We start from the raw sequence: 19,499 nt of genomic DNA, 5'->3' as shown, positions 1-19,499 counted from the left end.
TGACTGAGGGGTATTTCTGTCTAAGCTTCTTAATCTACTGCTTAGAAAATTACTTTGAGTGGAGGTAATTAGTGCCGCATACCTTTGAGGAGAAAATTGCAGCCCAGCCCCTCCAGCCGCATGGCTCAAGGATTTCCTCAACGCCCGGCCCACCCTTCTCTTTTCTTTTGTTCTTAGCCCCTATTCAAACAACCTGGGGCCTTTAAAGTTCCGAGACATCTCCTGGAGCCACATTTAGAATTCACTGAAGCAACAGCTCCCAAAGGAGAAAGCTTGGGCGTGAGGAAAGTCAGTGACAATCTCCTGAAATAGCACTGGCTTCAGGAAGGTCTTCCTTGTCCTGACTAACTGGTAAACCGTGTGCTTGGGTTTTTGGGGTGTGTTTGTGTTGGAGTCGGATAGAGATAGGGTGCCTTGGCAGGGAGTGGAGATTAACTTAGAAAACCTTTTCTTAAAATTTTCTTAGTAGTCACAGCCTCTCTCATGTCTTGTTTATCATTTCTGGAAAAGGCGGAGTGGAAATCTCTAATGGGTGGGCCAAGTAAAAATCACTGCCTGCCAGGGAAGCCGTAGGCACACAGCCGTCTCCGTCGGAGGCCACCCCGGGAAGGGGCTCCAGGCCCTGTGGAAGGCAGCAGGTGTGTCTTCTCTGCCCGTGCAGGTCACAGTGCTGCCCTGGCCCTGCTGTCTGACCCCCGCAGCACAGGCAAACCGGGAAAGCACTGCGGCCGCCCACCCCCACGCTGGCCGACTGTGTGGCAAAGGGCTGTTTGTGCACCTGGATGCCACACGGTGGGCAGCGGACTTGCAGCTCGTGCCTCAGGGCCCTTCTCGGCTGTTCTCAGCACCAGACTCCAGGGTCGCTGGCTGTCATGGTTTATAAGAGACAACGGTCCCCCTGAGACATGTCCTCCACCCCAGATACCTGGTGGACACTCGGGTGGCCCCTTTCCCTTCACACAACTTGGGAGATGGGTCTTGTGGTGTCACAGTCATCTGGACCTTTGAGGTGGCAGGCCCGGGCCCCCTGGGGTTGTAGAGGATGTGAGCAGGGCCCAGAAGGCACCACAGTAGCAGGCTCTTTGACGACTCTGGATAGAGCCCAGCAGGTCCGTCCTCCGAGTGACCCTACCGTGTGGGGTCAATGGGCATATTCTCTCCTCCTGCCCACATTCCTTGCCCCTGTCCTGAGGCTTGTTTCAGAGACCTTGATGTTTTGGTACCCGGTCCCTGGGATTGTGAAAAACCATACTCTTTCAGCCCTGTCTTTTAGCATAGAGAGAGTCTGGGCTAAAAGGAGACTCCTGAGAGTCAGTCTCTAGAGATTTATGCTCTTAGAATGCCGTATTTATTAAAGGAGAGAGCATAAAGGTGTCCTCTATCTCCAGGTATGTGGGACTGCTATTGACTTGTAATCCATAAGAAGCGCAGCCTTAGTGAGCGGAACAACCTTTCCTCCCCTGACGGATTATTGCGTTTCTGGAAATCAGCGGGCCCATTGCGCTAACAGGGCCTGGTCTGGATTCTGTAACGCTCGGACGGGTTTCCTCAGTGGAGGCCTTCAGTCCTACAATTGAGTCTCCCATGGACTCCCCGCCCCGACACCAGCTCTCTCCCTCATAAATCCGCCGCTGCTTTGTCTGAAACACAGCAGGTTTGCTTTCGTCTTCACTGGAGTTTGAAGTGGGAGGTTGCAAGGGCGAGGTCTGGACTCTAAGAGTAAGTATAAGTTATAATTACATTTCTCCATGTTATGCCTTTGATTACGCTTTGATTTGATGGATTGCATACCCCCTACTGCACATACCAGGACGCTTTCGACAAAACTAAACACCCATATTTCTATTAACCTTCCCAGTGACTTCCCAGAAATACTTTTGAGAAGTCTCCCCATGTTCCATGACAGCCTGGCTTGCTAAAATCTTACCTCCAAGCCACCACATTACTAGTGAGAAACACCCTCTAGACACCTTGTGGCGCTTCTCTTCTAACAGGGAGTCTGTGGAGAGCCACTGGTGTGACAATAGTGAGTGAGCCGATCACTTGCTTTATTCAGCTACCAGAATGGCCTGATGGCTGCCTCCCGGAAGCGCTTCTCCTTTGACTGCACGGATGAACACGGAATCAGCAATTTATTGGAGCTTGCGTAGTGATGACCTCAGGGTCATAGTTTCTGAGTCCAGCAGCCACTTCCTTGTTATAGGACCACAGATAAATTTCCTTCCTGTCTCAGTTTTCTTGACTGTAGGATGGCAAGCACAGAATTCCATTTATGCCCCAAAATCGCCAGTCGATATTCAGGACTGGTAGGCTGGGATAACTATGATTAAGAAACACTCAATAAAGTTGATAACAATAATTATTATTCCTAGCCTTCTCTTGCCTCAAGTTGATAGACATGGAATATTTTGTTTTAAGGGCTGAAGGTAGAGGCAAAAAATTGAGAGTGGTTTTGAGGTTTTTGGGGGGTTTTTTTGAGGACGATTAACCCCCTTGAGCTAACATCTGCCGCCAATCTTCCTCTTTTTGCTGAGGAAGACTGGCCCTGAGCCAACACTCATGCCCATCTTCTCCCACTTTATATGTGGGATGCCTGCCACAGCATGGCTTGACAAGCAGTGCAGATGTCCACATCCGGAATCCAAACCCATGAACCCCAGACCACCGAAGTGGAACGTGCAAACCTAACTGCTATGCCACTAGGCTGGCCCCTGTTTTTGAGTTTTTTAATGCCCCCATCCTGAGAGAGCATGGAGAGACAGGTCACATGGAGGAGGGACTACCGTCTGTCCCCCATCCCTCCTCTTAGGCTGGTTTGGGCCTCCCTGGGGAGTGGGGTTCATACAGCAAGTGATGAAGCTGGATTTCTGAGAGACTTTGTGAGACTCTGGGCAACAACAGGCTGCTTTAGGCCCAGGAGCCCTTGAGCTAAAGGGAGAGCCAGACTCCCCATTGCCTGGCCCCTCTGACACCTTGAAAACTGACGGCAACATTGGTGATAGGAAGACAGCGCGACAAGTGAATGAACACGCGCATTCTCATAGGGTACCAGCAGGGCGAACAGTAGGACAGGAAGTGGAAGGTACAGCTGAGCAGAGGGGGCGTCCACAGCATACACTGAGGCAGGAACTATGGCTCTCACACTCTTCCCGAGAAATGGGAGAGTCTCTTTAGGAGCACCAAGAAATACCTAGGAAAAGGACACTTTAAGGGGACTGAGCAAAGTGGGAAAACTGGAGACTGTTCATAAGCACAGTGGGGAGGCAACACTCAGGTTGTTGATGTCATTGAGATTCATTTGTAGCTGCAGAAAATAATACATCAAAATTGTTTTAAATATTTTTAAAATAAACAGAAACTAATCATAAATGTGTGGGTTTCTTTCTGGGCTTTAGTCTGTCCCGTTTTGCTGTATGTCTGTATTTATCCCAGTACTTCACTATCTGGTCTACCATAGCTTTAGAGTAAGTCTTAAAGTCCAGTAAAATAAGACCTCAAAAATGTGTGGGGGTTTTTTCCCCACAATTGTTTGGGCTAATCTAGGTTTCTTGCATTCCCATATAAATTTTTGAATCTGCTAGTCAGTTTCTGTTAAAAAGCCTTCTGGGATGTGGGTTGAATTTGGCAAAAGTGCAAGGTAATTCAGGGAAGAAAGCCTAGTCTTTTCAACAAACATTGCTGGAACAATAGGATAGTTACATGAAAAAAACAAACACCTCAATCCTTATCTCACCATATACAAAAAATTAACTTGAAATGGATCATATAAAAGCTAAAACAATAAAACTTCTAGAAGAAAACATGGAAATCTTTGTGACCCTGGGTTAGGGAAAGAATTCTTAAACAAAACATAAAAAGCAGAAACCATAAAAGAACTAATTGATAAATGGTGCTTCATCAAGATTTAAAACTTTTCCTCTTTACTGAGACATTCTTAAGGAAATGAACAGGCAAGCCACAGACTGGCAGAAAATATTTGTAAAACATCTATCTGACACAAGACTCTTAGAACTCAATAATAAGAAGACAAACAACCCAATAAAATAAATGGGCAATAAAGTAAATAATAAGTTGGACACTTTCCCGAAGAAGATGTAGGAACAGCAAATAAGTACATGAAAAGATGCTCAATGTCATTAGGCACTAGGGAAATGCAAATCAAAACTAATGCTAAGTTACCACTCTACATCCACTAGAATGGCTGAAATTAAAGACTAACCAATACCAAGTGTTGTCAAGGACGTGTAGCAACTGGAACTCTCACACATTTCTGCTGGGAACACAAAATGATAGAGTTATTCTGGAAAACAGTTTGAGCAGTTTCTTATACTCATAGATGTAACCCAGCAATCCCATTCCTAGATATTTACCCAAGGGAACTGAAAATGTGTATCTACACAAAACCTTGTAACAATCACTTTCCAATGTAAGAAGGATATCTTACTAATATTTGTTCTGCTATTTTTTGAACGCTAACATTTTTCTTTAAATAATTTTACTTTTAGTATTTTGAGTGACTTTGAATTTTTTATTCTTTCTCCCTTTCTCATCTTTCTTGAAACTTAGAATACATAAATGGAACTCTTCCATCGATATTATCACGGACTGTTAAAAGGTATTATGATTCTAGAAGGATTAGAATAGGGAGTTCAGACTCCAAATTGATACAGACTATTTCTAGGTAACACATCCTGCCACCAGGACCCTGAGAAGATTCTACGTTTTTTAGATTATGTGTGTGTGCTGTCATCTTTGGAACCCCTTGAAATGTTAATGAGGCAATTATGATTCTCGCTTCCTTTGATTGTTCTTTCAGATTACTTTTACATGCAGACTGTCTTTACATGTCTAAATATTTAACCACATCGATGGAGCCTTCTTTTAGTTTTTTCCTGACCGTTCGCTTCTCTGTAGCTACAGATCTTGACCCCTGACATCTTTATGTGTAGAGAACAATGGTCGAATCCGCAGTCATCACTCTTCGGTTTAAGAGGCGGTCAGACAGGACAATGAGCTAAGAGTCAAGGTGACAAAAGAATTGAAGGCTGTAGTGGGTGGGCCCTCCTCACAAGTGAGTGGACTTGATTCTTGCCTACTGGGACGTGAGGCATCTGGGGCTACTTCAGGAATGTCAGCAATTTTCCCCTAAAGCAACTTTGATCTTGTTGCCCCTCTCTACTCTTGATCATTAACTGGAAAGATGGAGACCAACTCCGAGGCTGCCTCTTATCAGAGAGCAACTATTTACTGTTTAAAGAAATCTCCTCCCATTGTTCTCTTTTCCTGGAAGACCCCATCCTCCCAACTCCCCTGAGAGGAGCTCCAGCTTCTCACTGTCAACACTGTTTACTCCAGCTGATGCCTCACTAAGAGGAATGCCTTTGAAACAAATAAACAGAGACCAGAGGACAAAAATGAGGGTCTTTGGCTGCAACTTCCTCAAGGAATAATTCCCCTCTGCCTTCCCACCCCAGGGCAATCCCAACAGACATGGGGTTTCCCATGGCTTTAGGAAATTCCTTAAAAGGGGAGAGAGGGCAATTATGTATAATTTCCATGGTATCTAGTCACAAAAAAGTAATTGTGATTCCCACTCTTTCTTTCCTTTTAAGCTTTTAACTGTTAATAGTGGCAATTAATATGAATTTGCCACAACAATGACATTTTATGCTTCATTCTTCTGGAAACAACCAGTTTATTAAGGGTTAGGCCTACTTACCTCCTAGTGGAGTCTGTGGGGGTTCTTCAGATGAGGAAACCCTCCAGAATCCTCATGCTTCCCCATAAGCAAGGATCAAAGCAAGAATCCCATGGCCTCCTTTTGACTTCCGTGCCTGAAACTATAACCTGAGCAGAGCCATCATTCATTCACATTCTCTCCCCATATGTCTGCGGTTTAGAGTCTGTCATCTACAAGGTTTAGAGATTTGCGTGATTTTATTGTTTTCAAAAATTAAGAGGCCAAATTCCCGAAGAGCAATTACTGAGACTTGTTTAAGCGTCCCTCACCTTAGGAAAAGAAATCGCCAGCACACTCGTTCAAACAAAACATGTGCCAGTTTTCTTTATTTTATAATCTTATAAAAATGTTTTACTTACACCATGGGATTCTGAACGTTTATGAACATTTCCCAACTGTTTTGAAGTCCCGAGCTGGGAGCCCCGTCACTGTCAGGTGATGAGTTGGGGGGCGTCAATGGAGGGCACAATAGCACCGTGTCACCTTCCTCTTCTCTTCCCACTCCCCGGGACCCTGGCTCTCCAAGACTCGCTGTGACCTTGGCGCGTCTGGCTAATTCTGAAGACCAGTTTTGATTTATGAGGCTCTCCCAGGGCACTGTTTTACCACGAGCTGCCTGCGTGGCCATCAGCCCAGTCGTTTTCAGGGGGCTTTCCCACCTGCTCTCCCTCGTTTCCCACAATAACAAGAGGGTGGTGGGTCATTGGCACAAAGTGTGAGAGACTGGGATGGTCTATTAAGTCCAATTTTCTAGTTAACAGAAATTGATCTCCCATACTGTCTCATCAATCAATAAAAATTTAGTGAGGCCTTCCCAATTTTTCAGAGTTAGTACTCAGTAAAACACCTTTAAAATAAAAAAGTGTAAGGAGCAAGATTTACGTATCTTCTGATGATTCAAAAAGTATGTCAGAACCCTGCGGCATTTCAGGCTCCTTTTGTCGAAGCTCCATTCTCCCTGTTCTTAGCATCGGCTGTGGAAGCACGCAGTGCTAGATTATTCTAGGAGTTAATTCATGCACACATTCGTCAAGCTCAACATGGTATGCAGAATTGCAGCAGGCCCCCAACAAATGATAGTGTGTGCTTACCAAACAGATACACATGGCAGTAATTATTCAATTTACAGAGCATTCACCTTTAGAATTCCTTTGCATGGTATTTAAAGACTAAAGTAATTTACGTAATTTCAAATTACACCTATAGTTTTATGAACATACTTATGGCACCTAGATTCCCCTTTCCCTCCCTCCAATATAACCACACACACACACACACACACGCACAGACATCCCTATGCACACATGTTCCAACTTCCCTCTCAAGCAGTAGAGTCTTAAGAATAAAATGAAGAAGGGTCTCATTGCCCTTCTGGGGTGATTCTGGCTTCCTCCTAGAATCAGAACACACTTCACGAGGTCCTTTAGATCGACTAGTCCAAACTTGTATTACGGATTGGAAACTGAGGCCCAGAGAAGTTAAGTGATTTGGCTGGCAGTCACCTACGTAGCAGAGCTGGGACTAGAACCAAGCGATGAGCCTCACATCACAGCTGCTGCTCTCTCCACTAAGTTCTGTTCCCACACCTGGGAAGAGAAGTGTTTATTTAGAGACCTACAGAGAGGACAAATTTACAGCCTGCCTGAGAAACGCATTTCCCAGGTTCAGTAACGCACACTCTCACTGAAGCCTTCCCCTAGCTTAATCTAATCGGAATTGCCCATATTACAGGAAAAAAGTCATGTCCGGATGGAGGTGGGTGAAGGTCATCACTATTTAACGCAACATACTGCTTGTTCTACCTAAAATGGTTAGTAACCTAATTCTCTAGCTAGGTTTTTGGTTTGTGTGTTTTTTTAACAAGGCTGAATATTTTAAATTCCTTCAGCTCTGTCTCAAAACCCTATGTTTTATTCTTTAATTATCTTCATGGATTCCTCAGAACCCATCCTATGTAGTTAGCTTCTCTCTTGAACGGTGCAGCTCAGACTGAAGCGCGGGATCGTAGACAGGCCCTGCCCCGTGCCCACCTCTGAAGAGAGGGAGTACAGGCTTGCTAACAATTCCAGCTGTTTCATTTTACAAAATTTTAGTACTTCCCTTTGATAAGAAGAAAGTTCCCGAAGGATTAAATCATTCCCTGTTCTAGGCATGTGTGCTAAGGCAGCCATGTATTGGGCGCTAGGAGGAGAAGCATACAATTTTCATCATTACAACTATTGTTGAAATAAACTTTATTTTTAAACTAGTTAATATATGACTTCTTAGAGGCCTGATTGGTCTTTTCTTTGAGGTGGAAATATTTGTCACAATCTTGTTCTGCTGCCCAATAAATCAAAATGTTGAGCCTCTTGTAATAAAAATAGTTGCTTTGAAGTATAACCTTAAATGTCTAATTCCCTACTCGCAATAATGAGGCTTTATCCAGCCATTCGGGCAGACTGGGTTTTCTTTTCTTCTGCCCTTTTGTTTTTCTAACATGTGGGCTGTCTAATGACAGGATTTTGTACTCCAGATGTTTTGGTGAGAGAAAGCAGTAAGCGACGGGTACACATCTCAGACTTTCATACCACCCAAGTGGTGTTATGTCACTGGCCAGCATGAGCCTATCCAGACCATCTCCACCGCGGCCCCCCTTTTATTTAATGTTGCTAACCCTTTAGTCATCAACACAAAATAGCAGAAATTCTTTTACGCAGCTATTATTACCCAGACATCCGAAGAAGGGGGAAAGAATCTAAAACCACACAGAAGTTAAAACCCATGTGGTTTTAATAAGAAGAAAAGAAAGAGATGGTTTAATTAGGTAACGAGACTAGACTCCCTGGTGGTTAATAAGGTAATTTGCCACATGATTAAAGGTAGATGCAAGTGGAATTTCTGGGGTAACGTTATCACTCCAATGGGTGCTTTGGGGAAGCTGGGATTGTCTGTGTCTTGAATACTATGACTCTGGAAACAAGAGAAGAGCGACAGCAAAGAGTAGCTTTGGAAATTCTTCCAGCATTATCTCAATCTTTTCAAAAAGTCAGAGGCAATGGAAGACCGGATGGGAGACCGCGATCCAGCCACAGGGGGTCCAATTTCAGGTGCCCCTCTCTGTGCTCTCAGCACCAGTGGGACCCCAGAAGCCCCGGGATGCTCTCAAGGGGACAGAGACTAGGTCCTGCTGTGGCGGTCCTCTGGAATGGCTGAACTGCTGCTGAAGCTTTGACCAACTGAAGCCCCCGGGACACCAGCTCGGTTAAGTCATGCTTCCCTTTGTTCATTCCCCATCGACCTTCCTGCTTCTGCCTCTCTTCCCTCCCCATCACAGTGGCATGTCACCAGTGCCTCCTGAAGCTTTTTGTCTCCCTGAGGACTTCTCTTTCTCAGCTTTGCTCCATATTCTGGTGACAGGGCCTGATGCAGACCGCCTGAAGCCTCTGCTGCTGGATAAACAGTGAAAGCTGCGCAAGTGCTGGCAACAAGGGGGACACTTGTTCCAAGCGCCCTGCCGGAGGCCCGTGTCCTGAGAAGCTGAACTGGCTTCTCCAGGTCCAGGCTCCTGCCTGCTGCGGTCTGGGTGACCCTAAGGAGCCTCACTGCTTCTCACCTGTGGAATGGAGGCACTCTAATGCAAAACGTTCTGTAAACTCCAAAGTCAGATTGCTGTCACCATCTTCCCTCCCCAACGTCCTCCAAGCGCCCCAGGGGGCTTCTTGTCGGCAAGAAGGTCCTGCAGCTCTGATAGCCTAGAATTCTTCAAGCATTCTTTTATTCATTCATGTTTTCAACGAATATGTATTGAGTTGGGGCCATGATAGTGACTAGGAATGCAAAGCCCCCGCCCTTAGAGCCTCCTTTCTAGGAGAGTAACAGACAATAAACAAGAAGACAACCAGGAGCATTAGAAAGTATAATAAATGGGCTGATGGAACAGGGAGTCAATGAGGCAGGAGCTGCTTTAGACAAGGGGTCAAAGAAGACCACTTGGATGTCAGGCTTCTCAACTGTGACGCAAAGGGTAAAAAGAGCCAGCAGCATGAAGAGCAGTAAGACACCCATTCCAGGGAAAGCATGGGGACATCAAGTGTGCAATAGCTTGGGTGGTGAAGGAACAGAAAAGCAGCCAGTGGACCTAAGACAATGTGACGCCTGAAGATGAGGTCAAAGAAAAAGGCAGAGGCAAGGTCATGGCCATAAGTCATAAGTGCAAATTTTATTCCAAGCACAAGGGGAGCTATCAGAGGCACTAAGCAGGGGTGTGACATGATCCGATGTACATTGTTAGAATATCACCTGGACTGGTGCATGGAGGATGGATTTTAAGGGCGCAAGTTGGAAGAAAGATCAAGAAGGGAATGCTGAAGTAATCCGCATGGCACTGAAGGTGACTTGGACAGGGATGATGACGATGGAGAAAGAAAGGAGTGGGGAAATTTGAAATACAGTTTGGAAGTAGAGCTGAGAGGACTTGTGGGGGGTGTGGGTGTACATGGAATGCACGTTATCAGGACAGACCCGACCATGGGCACAGTGGAGGCAGAGGGAGGAGGAAGCGGGAATTCCGAAGAAAGAGGCTTTCTATTTATGACTGTTCTTCCCCAGGAAAATTGTGTTTGTGAACCTCTCAATTAGCCCCTCCATATCTTTTGATGCATAGGGAGAAGGGACATCTCTAAATAAACCATGTCCTGAACACATATGGCTGGGTAAATGAAAATCAATATATCGATTCCCTTGAAAGGGCACAGGAAACCAAGACATGTTCCAGACACAAAGTGGTCTGGTTTCAGGCTGACCCACAGACGCCTCAATTCAATTACTGTAGGCTCTATCCAGCCAGAACTTAACTCAGACGTCTTAAAGCCACTCAGGCTTTTCCTAGACACCCTAAAGTCAAACAACTACAACTGGAAAAACACGACAACTGGAGCCTGCTGCTCATTCTCTCTCTCTCAACTTTTTATTTTGAAATAATTACAGATTTACAGGAAATTGCAAAGATATGACAAAGAGTTCCCATGTACCCTTCAACTAATTCTCCCAGTGGTTACATCTTGCATAGCTAAAACGCAATATTAAAAACAGGAAATTGACATGGGTACAATGCGGTGTATAGTTCTACTACAGGTGATTGCGTCCGTAGATTTCTGTAACCACCATCACAATCAAGACACGGATCACCACAGAGATCTGCCAGTGCCAGTATCTTACCAGTTTGAGTGAAGTGTAGAAATCTCAGCTCCCCTTAAGTCCCTTTGCCCCCCCACCCCCGCCACGATTTACAATATAATTGTCTCAAATGTTTCCTCTACATGCATTGAAATCCACATCAGGCAATGTTACGCTTTTTGCTTGGATTGAAAAATACAATTTAAGAAGTAATAATATATGAAAATAATATCAGATAAATATAAGAAAACGAGGAGAAGGAAAGTCTATTGTATCTACTCACGTTTTTACTCTTTTCATTTTTCTTTCCTCCTTCCAGACGTTCCAAGATTCCCTCCTTCATCGTTTCCTTTCTGTTTCAAGAACTTCTTTTAAAGAGGCTTTTAGGGTAGGTCTGCTGGTGACAAATTCTTTAATTTTCCTTCATCTAAAAATGGCTTGATTTCCCTTCCTGAAGGATAGCGTCACAGGATGTAGAATTCAGAACTGACAGTTATCTTCTTTCAGCTCTTGAAAAATGTTGTGTGACTTCTTTCTGGCCTCCGTGGTTTCTGATGAGTAATCCCACTGTCACTCAAATTGCTTTTCATCTGTAGGTAAAGTGGCATTTCTCTCTTGTTCCTTTCAAGATTTTTTGGGTTTTTGTCTTTAGTTTTCTTTTTTTTTTTCTGCTTTTTCTCCCCAAATCCCCCCAGTACATAGTTGTATATTTTAGTTGTGGATCCTTCTCGCTGTGGCATGTGGGATGCTGCCTCAACATGGCCTGATGAGCAGTGCCATGTCTGCGCCCAGGATCCGAACCACGAAACCCTGGGCCTCCTAAGTGGAGCGCGCGAACTTAACCACTCGGCCACAGGGCTGGGCCCCAGGCTCTGGTTTTCTGATGCCTGATTATAATATGTCTTGGTGTGGATTTCTTTGATCTATCCTGTTTGAAATCCTCTCAGCTTCTTGAATCTATATGTTTCCAATTTTGCCGTAGTTGGGAACTTTTCAGCCATCATTTCTTTGAGTACTTTTTCAGCCCCACCCTCTTTCTTTTCTCTGATGCTCTGATTACATACATGAATGTCAGATCCTTTGTTACAGTTCTGCAGATCCCTGAAAGGTTCTGTTCATTCTTTCCTTTTTAGTCTACATTCTCTCAATTGCTCAGATTGGGTAATTCCTATTGTCCTCTCTTCAAATTCATGGATTCATTTCTCTGTTCTCTCCATTCTGCTGTTGAGCCCCACTAAGTTTTTTATTTCATTATTGTATGTTTGGCTTCTAAAATTTTCACTTGGTTCTTGTTTGTATTTTCTTTTCTTGCTAAGACTTTCTATTTTTTCACTATTTCAAGTACGTTCATAATTGCTTGTCAAAGCATTTTTATGACAGCTGCTTTAAAATCCTTGTTAGATAATTCCGACAGATGTGACATCTCAGTGTTGCTATCTGCTGATTCTTTCTATTCTCTTTTATAAAACTTTTTACTCATGACCCCATTGTCAGAGTGACATGACCATCCCTTGCTTCAAGGACAAGTGTTTTTGCAAGTTTCCTGTGAGCCCCAGGAGATTTTGGTCTATGTTATTTTGGTTGCGAAACTCAAGCACTTCACGGCAGTTAGAAGCACAGCCTTCGGGGTCTGACACACTCAATTTCAAGCTTGGTTCTACCCCTTACCAGCTCTGTGACCTTGGACAAGTTATTTAATGAGCCTCAGTTGCCTCATCTGTAATGGGATGTGAGTACATTCCTTACAACATTTGTGGGGGAGGGGAGGGACGGGAAGCGACAGAGTAAATAAGATGATATTTTTGTAATTGGTTCAAATTATTCCACAATAGTTGAGGAGTGAGAATATTTAAACAAAAATTTATTATGAAAGCTAACACATGCAGGATAGTATATAAAACATACATGTACATTTCAAAATAAAGTGAACCCCCACAGTCAAACAGTAGACTAGCCCTGGTCAAGAATCAGGACATCGCCAGTACCTTAGAAGGCCAGACTTACCAAGTAAAAATACAGGAATTGAGTTTCAGATAAGCAATAAATGATTTTTTTTTCAAGTATAAGTTTGTCCCATGCAACATTTGGGAAACACTTTCACTAAAATACTCTTTATTGTTTATCCGACAACCACATTTACCTCAATGTCCTGTATTTCATCTTGCAGTTCTACTTAGAAGGCTATCCCGTCCCCTCACCACCCTCCCTCCCATGGGACTTCCCTCGTCATTGTCCTTTTGTTTTTCCTTATAGTTTTACCACTTGTGTATTGATTCCGAAATATAGCACTCAATTTTGCCTGTTTGGGGCTGTCATGGGTTTTTGTTGTTGTTGTTGCTTTACTTTTTCCTAAATTGTGTCAAATCCAGATGCAACTCTCTACCCACCAGTGCCATGAGCAGTCTAGGATCTGTTATGTTTTTACCATGTTTCCCGTTGACCTGGTAATCCAGGAATAGTCAAGGAAATCAAGGGGAAAGGCCTCAGGCTAGCAGTCTACTGTGAACACCTCAGGATGCTTCTTGCCACCCTCACACAGCCTTGTCATAGGCAGGTGGCCATACTCCCTTCACGACTAGCTGGCCTTGGGGACTCATTACTTTTGGATTCCAGCAGCCACATGCCACCCTGGGTCATTTCCTTCCAAGCTCCAGCAACTTCTAGAGTGCTGAGCACATGCGGGCTCAAGTTTTACCACTCTTGGAAGGCACCAACCACCCTTCCGTCCTTATCCTGACTCCTGGAGAACTCCACTCTCCTCTCTTGAGCCCTTCCTTCTCAACCCTTAGAAAGGAAAAGCATATCTTCCTACCCTTTGGCTTCAGGAGGAGGTTTAGTGGCTCTAGGGAAAAAGTGCCGGTTGATTTGGGCAGCCAATGGCCCATCGCCACCAAAGAGCTGGTTTATCTTTCCCGAGGGAGAGAAGGCTTGGCCTTCGGAAAAGCAGTCATGGCCTCCCATCCCCAAGGAATGAAGAGCTTGCCTCTTCTGAGCAGCAGAAACAAATAATGTAGTCTTATTTGCATATTCTGCTACACTAGAGTCTCAAAACTTTACACAGAAAGCCCACATCTCAACGTCTAGAAAATAATGAGAGTCACTAAAAATATAGCTAGTATCATTTTTTTGTATGATCTTTTCGTGAGCAGAAGACTTTTCTCCCCAAGGTGCAGAAGGCCAGAGTCTTGCTTTCAAGGCCCACCCATGGCAAATGACACTGCATCCCCTCTTTCACAAACTCACTTCCTTTTTTAATTCAAATGCAAACTAGCAAACAGTAACATCAAATACATCCTGGAAGGGGAAGACAAGCAGTGACAGGGCAGCCTGAAGGGCAGGATGCGGGGAAGGAAGGAAAGGCTGCCTCACCCTCCTCACCTTGATGGGTAGGGAGTCAATGGGCTGTCTGTGTGCCAACAAGGGTCTCAGGTCTCTCCTCCCACCTGGCAGGCGCCTCCTCCCCAGCTACATCTCTGAGACTCCGCCCAGCTGAGCCCCATGAAACAGCTACAGAGACAGAGTAGGGAAGAGAACCTGCCTGGCCAGCCCCCAGGGAGAGCCGGCCCAGTCAATATTTGTTGACCACTACGTTGACTACCATCTGTCAAAGCTGATGACACACACAAGGGCAAATAAGTCAACAAATTGCCTCGCTTGTATTTGACGAGGATCAAGGCCATTAAGAAATAAGTCAAAGAGCTGGGCTACAGTCCATCTTAACAAAAGGCCTAACATCCCACATCTGCAAATAAGAAATCTCCCTAAAACTGGGGGCGAGAGCTGATCCTGCCCTACATCGTCTCTGTTTGGCAAAACTTAATAGTGGTGTCTTTTAAAATAGGGACTTTGGTCTCACAAGGTTTCTGGTGTTGTCATCAGACACTGGATTGCCAGGTGAGGGACCCATCTCCAAGCCTCCGTCCGAGTCAACGCCCTTCGGGTTTGCACATCACATCTGCACCCATGTTAGGAGAAAGCAAGGCACACGAGGGCTCTCTGGGCAGCCTGACTGCTGAACTGCAGCACCTAGACTGCAAGTCAAAAGTGCTTCTGGACGCAGCAGCCCGGCATGACAGGCACTGGGCTGGCAGGACCCATGTGGCTTTACAGATGAAGATCATTTCGGTGCGTGTAGGAAGACGTTTCTTCCACGTATGTTGAACTGGCCTTATCCACCAGTCTACATGTTTGTTAGTTACACCTCATGTAATTTCAGACCTGTTCGAGGTTCCAAACAGCTTGTCTAAAGAAGGCCACTGTCACACCAGGCAATGAGGACTCAACAGAAAACACCATGGCGCCATTCCAGCAGTTTTAATGAGAGATGCCACTCTTGTCTGACAGACGGCAGGTAGCATTTTGTTAAGAAAAGTTCAGATTATTCACAATAGCCAAGACTTGGAAGCAACCTAGGTGCCCATCAGGGGACGAATGGATAAAGAAGATGTGGTATATATACACAATGGAATACTACTCAGCCAAAAGAAATGGTGAAATCCGGCCATTTGTGACAACATGGATGGACCTTGAGGGTATTATGCGAAGTGAAATAAGTCAGAGGGAGAAAGTCAAATACCATATGATCTCACTCATAAGTAGAAGATAAAAACAACGACAAACAAACACATAGCAACAGAGATTGGATTGGTGGTTACCAGAGGGGAAGGGGGGAGGGGAGAGAGCAAAAGGGGTGATTAGGCACATGTGTGTGGTGATGGATTATAGCTAGTCTTTGGGTGGTGAACATGATGTAATCTACACAGAATTCGAAATATATTACGATGTACATCTGAAAGCTATATAATGTTATAATCCAATGTTATTGCAATAAAAAACAAATTTTAATTTTAAAAAAAGAAAAGTTCGGGAATTCTATCTCAGTCAAATTGGCCAAAGAGGAAGAAGAATTTTGGGCCCCCGGCCACTCATTTGTGGAGCGGAAAGTCCCTTGCTGGGGCTGGAAGGTTTCCTTGGAGCCAGACACTCTGCGCTGACCTCCCCGTGTGTGGGCCAAGGGAGGAGCGGGAAGAGCTCCGAGGCAGGACTCTACAGGACCCCGCCAGGCCAGCCTGGGGACTAACATCTGTGGAGCACTCACCAGTTCACAAAGTCCTCCACACCCATTATCTCCACAGCCCCGAGGTCTGTGACAGTGTCCCATGAGGCTGAACGAGGCCGCATGACAACAGAACACACAGCTTCAAGGGCAGGGGTCCATCTGGAACACAAGTCTTCTGAGTCCGTATCTCCTGCTTCTTTTTGTTTCCCTTCTCATTACAAATGTATTACCAGTTCATGGAGAAACTTCAGAAAGTACAGAAAAATAGGAAGGAGGAATAAATCCACACTAAGACCGCTCAGAGGCAGGCACTATTTACAGTTTGCTGCATTTTTCTACTAACATTTACCCATGATCATCGCAGAAAATTTGCAAAGTACAAAAATGCATGAAAGTAAAATCTGAAATCACACTGATTAAATTAAGGTACGTTTCCCTGCGATCATTGGCAATAATATTTCCTTGTCTGTACACTCTCCTTCGAGTAAGGATCAGACCAGCCACACACCCTACCAGGTCTTCCCAAGGCCGCTGCAGTGGTCCTGCTGACAGGTGGGCTTGTGTGTTACACAAGACCCGCCTTTCTCCAAGCCTCAGCGCTGTGTTCGCGACTTCCCAGCGTATCTCATGTCTGCTATTGAGTAATCCTTGTGATCTCTCAGTCCTCTGAACTGTTCCCACCTCTGAAAACTCACTCAACGTTCATGCTCTCCCTGCCACTCCTTCCGTGAGAATCCAAGGCCCCAGCTGGTCCCCGTCCTCTCTCTGTTTCCCCAGCCAGGCAGTGCTCTGGCAGACACGGAGGGGAAGCTGCTCTTTCTCATTCTCTGAGATGTTCTTGGATTTGCTGGGTCTCCCAGGGCAGCACTTCCCAAACTTCAATGAGTACACAGATCACCTCGATCGTGTAACAATGCAGGTCTCAATTCATGAGGTCTCGAGTGGATCTAAATGCTCCCAGGTGGGCTGACGTGCAGGGCCCCGCACCACACTGAGTAGCAGGCCCTTGAGTTCCTTTGTGAAGACAGCCTCTCCACTTAGGCCTTAGAGCTCTGCCCAAGGACCAGGTGTGTCCTCCTCTGTCTTCCTCGCCACACTTGTCTCCTTTTTCCCTTCTCTTTCCCCTATTTGAATAAACTGATACAGATACATGCCTGCTGGCAACCCACTCCTTCAACTTACCCAGAGGCCTAGACATTTCCATAGAGCTCCTCCGCCACCCCCTTCCAGATGCTCTGTTCCGCATTCTCCCTTCCTCTCTCCCTCTGTTCTGTTGTCAGCCTTTCCTAACCCCCAGATGCCCATAAACACCATAGGCAGAGAGGTCTAGGTATCTTTTTGTCCATCTGCCTGTCGCCAGAGAGCCTCACCCTCGTAACCATAACTGCCCCAGAAGCTGTGACCCTAAACCAGGGCAGTTTTCTCTCTGAAAGGAATTATTTGCCAGCTCTTCGAATAATTGTTTTCCCAGCTAGAAAAACACTACTGCCATAAACATTGTCCCACAGAAAGCTCTGTCTGCATTTCCGCACATCTCCTCGTTAGGATAGACACCTACAGCTGCAACCACTAGGTCAAAAGACAGGAAAACTTAGCGTCTCTCGATGCATTTCAGCTCCCGTTCTTCTTCCAGAGGGTGTACTGCCTAATGCTGGGGTTTTGTGGCTTAATTTGAGGGCTTTGAAAAATAGAAAGATACTCCCTGCTCCCAAATCAGTCCCAAACTGGCTCTTTCATGACAACTGAAACCCCTCCCCCTTGCTTTGGTTATGGCCACAGAAGAGGCTGTGAAAATACCAAAGTTACCATTACCTGGGCTAGAAAGCAGACCACACGCTTAGGGGGCATCAATGCTGTAACCTGGAGCTTTCCTCCAATGGAGGAACCCCTCACTGAGCCCCAAGTGCCAGTAAATTTGGGTTCACTGTTGTCAGGGGTGTGTGTAAAGACGAGAAACCGTGTGAAAGAGTGGAAATCTGAAAGATGAATCTTGTCCCCAACTCCCAACTCCCCCCACCCCACTGTGCATGAAGCCGGGGTCAGGAGGACAGAGCAGCAAGGGGCTGTAGAGGGTATCGTCCCATGATGGGAGAGAAGAGGTAAATGGACACTGACAGAGGGTCAGAAAGGCCCACTGCCCACTTACCCTGCCACACAACTCTGCCCTTTCCAGTCAGGAGATGGTGAAGATTCTCCAGCTTTCTTCATCTTTAAACCCCGTCTCTCCTCCCCCCGCCCTAAAGATTCCTCCACGCTGAGGGGCTGTGCCAAGGAGGTGACACAGGCACTCGCAGAACCTCCCAGACTCTGGGAATCAGCCCACACAGAACCATTTCTTCCTTTGTTGCTTCACAGAAAGCCCAGGGTCTCTGGGAGAGGCAGCCCCGTCCAGTCATGATGAACGCTCGGGGTTCATCACAAGCAAATTGTGCCAAGAAGAGCGCACAAAAGAACAATTAACACAGTTTAGGGAATCAAAGTGGCATCAGGAGCTGTACATTTTATGAAGTCTGCTCATTAAGAGAGAAACACAATGAGCCCTCTGACCGGGAGCCACTCCCTGAGGCCGGCCACGGTGGAGCCCCAGTCCATTATCTCAGCATCTCATTTCCAATTCCAATGGATGCCACCTGTCTTGTTCTGGCCTGCATTGCATGGTGTTTTCTGGTTTACAAAGCAGAAAGAAAAAGACTCATGTTGTGCCCTTTACTGAGCCAGGGTAGCATCTGTTCTCATCCACCACAGGACTGCTGGCTGAAGGACAGATGCCAGGATTTTTTTTTCAATAATGCTTTTTGAAATTCCTAGAAAAGTTCCTGTCAAAGCTTTTTGAGAGGTTCTTTGCCTCACATCCCCAGCCCCTTGGCTGGAAGAACAGGCACTTGCAGGCCCAGGACCTCCCCAGTCCCAGGCTGCGGGCTGGTGTCGTCACCTGGTTGATCCGCCATTCACGTGCATGCAGTCTAGAGACCTGGAATTTTTCAGAAGTGAGTTCAGTTCCCACATGTGACGAGATGGCTGCTGGTAATATTCTCTCTGAAACACCCTTTATTTTTATAATTAATCTTCTTGGCCTCATTTTTAAAAGAAAAACATGCAAGCCATTGGTGGTTTAGTTGGTGTGCCATTGGTTCAAAGATCAGTCTTTAATGTATTTGTTTTAATTCAACAAAGATGAATCAAGGAGAGACTATGTGCAAAACACCCAGTCCATGGGGTAGGTGAGCTGGAGTAGCATTAGAGAAATAGAAGATTCTGGAACCACATGACATTTAAGGATCGCTGGGGGGAAAAATGCCCATCTCACAGCTTTTCTTACCTAGCATCTTAGAAAGACAATATTCCAAAGTTGATAGCAGAGGATAGAGTGAGAAGGGCCCCGTTCATTTCTCCGCTCCTCGATTGCATTGCTGCGGCGTCCAGATGATTGAAAGCTTTGCGGCTTCCTGTCTGAGTGCCTCAGGGAGACAGATGTTAAAGTTGCCTGTTAGTTCACTTCACAAGATAAGTCTTCTCAGCCTTGTCTTAGAAAGAGGTAAAGTT

The 19,499-nt window shown here is 45.5% G+C and overlaps 1 long non-coding RNA gene across 3 annotated transcripts in view; it reads right to left on the bottom strand.

The window, feature by feature from the left end:
• Positions 1 to 16,760, bottom strand: part of LOC123289056 (uncharacterized) — a 107,143-nt gene extending 90,383 nt beyond the window's left edge. Inside the window, exon 1 of one of the 3 annotated variants that reach the window (XR_011506059.1) lies at positions 11,181 to 16,760. This is a non-coding gene — a long non-coding RNA (uncharacterized lncRNA). The remainder of the gene's footprint in view (positions 1 to 11,180) is intronic. The other 2 variants (XR_011506058.1, XR_011506061.1) reach the window with 2 other exon arrangements.
• Between the last annotated feature and the right edge of the window lie 2,739 nt (positions 16,761 to 19,499).

This window comes from Equus asinus, chromosome 9 (assembly GCF_041296235.1).
Source record: "Equus asinus isolate D_3611 breed Donkey chromosome 9, EquAss-T2T_v2, whole genome shotgun sequence".
Classification (NCBI taxonomy): domain Eukaryota; kingdom Metazoa; phylum Chordata; class Mammalia; order Perissodactyla; family Equidae; genus Equus; species Equus asinus.
The sequence above is the reverse complement of the archived record's forward strand: the minus strand, read 5'-3'. Positions and strand labels throughout refer to the sequence as shown.